Here is a 263-nt window from a genome sequence, read left to right on the forward strand (position 1 = left end):
TGTAATTCAGTCTCTAAATACTCGGCGGAGGAATTAACCCGCCCTTCGTATCAATTAAGCCTATGTTAGAGGTTTCTTAAATGCTCTTCTGATAGAGGGAGAGGAAGAGAAGTGCAGGAGGGGTAGGCATTCAACGGCGCAGGGGAGGCAGGGGGACTAGGATGGGATGGCGCTGCTATTCGGACACTTTCCTAGATAGCCCAGCAATTCTCTCTCTCTCTCCCTCTCTCTCTCTCTCTCTCCCTCTCTCTCTCTCTGGCCCT

This window comes from Macrobrachium nipponense, chromosome 19, assembly GCF_015104395.2.
Source record: "Macrobrachium nipponense isolate FS-2020 chromosome 19, ASM1510439v2, whole genome shotgun sequence".
Taxonomy (NCBI): domain Eukaryota; kingdom Metazoa; phylum Arthropoda; class Malacostraca; order Decapoda; family Palaemonidae; genus Macrobrachium; species Macrobrachium nipponense.